The sequence below is a fragment of the Hippopotamus amphibius genome, chromosome 2 (genome assembly GCF_030028045.1).
Source record: "Hippopotamus amphibius kiboko isolate mHipAmp2 chromosome 2, mHipAmp2.hap2, whole genome shotgun sequence".
NCBI lineage: Eukaryota > Metazoa > Chordata > Mammalia > Artiodactyla > Hippopotamidae > Hippopotamus > Hippopotamus amphibius.
The window spans coordinates 1052540-1053493 of record NC_080187.1 but is presented as its reverse complement, the minus strand read 5'-3'; positions in this window follow the sequence as shown (position 1 = coordinate 1053493).

Below are 954 nucleotides of genomic sequence, written 5' to 3'. Positions count from 1 at the left end.
CTGCTGCAGGGCCCCAGCCCAGCTGGGACGGGTCCACCGCCCCCTTCACCCCAGGTTGGCATGGGTGGCAGGAAGGTCCTGAGCTTCCTACCTTCAGGCCACAGAGCCCTTTTTGGTGAGGGGTGACTACTCTTGGGGGCGGGAAGCCTCAAGCAGGCGCAGCCCTACTTGTGCCATGCTTTCTCCAGGTAGGGCCAGCACGGCCACCATCCGGCCCACCATCCTGTGTGCCTGGTCCTGCCCTGAGGGCAGCTGTGTGTCCCTGCCCCCTATAGACCCCTCTCCCCTCCAGCTGTCAGCAGGGCCCTGCCCCACCCACCACCCCACAGCTGCCATGAGAACTGCTCTCTCCAAGGGCAGGCAGACCATGCCTGCATAGGTAGAAGAGGGGGCTGGTGGCCAGGCCTCCCGCTCCTGAATTCCTGCGCCTAGAGAGCTTCGCACCCAGGGGGCAGCAGGTCCGCGGTCACTGGATAGGTGCCGGGGGCGGGGCACCACACGGATGCCTTAGGGACTCCCTTGAGCCCCCAGTTCATGAGGTTGACTGTCCTTGTGGTGCCCACTGATGTGGGGACCAGACCAACCTGGAACTTGCCCAGGGACCCATGGCATGGCAGGTCCCACCCTCAGAGCCAAGGCCGTTGGTGACCAGCCCCTCTGCCAACAGAATGTTTCTAGGCGCAGCATCTTGTGTGGGAGGAGCTGGAGGGAGGGTGTCACCTGCCCAGGGCAGTGGTGGCCTCCCCCTGCCTGGACATCGGGCCATGGGACGCGGGGAGGACAGGAGCGTGCCTTTGCCCGGGGAGGCTGGGCATCCTGCGGACAGGAGGCTGCCGGCACTCAGGTGGTGCCCATCTGGCCCCAGGCTTGGGGCCACCAACACTGCAGCACCGAGGCCAGCAAGGTGGGGAGCCACCCATCTGCTCCTGCCTGGGCGGAACCGAGGCGTGAATT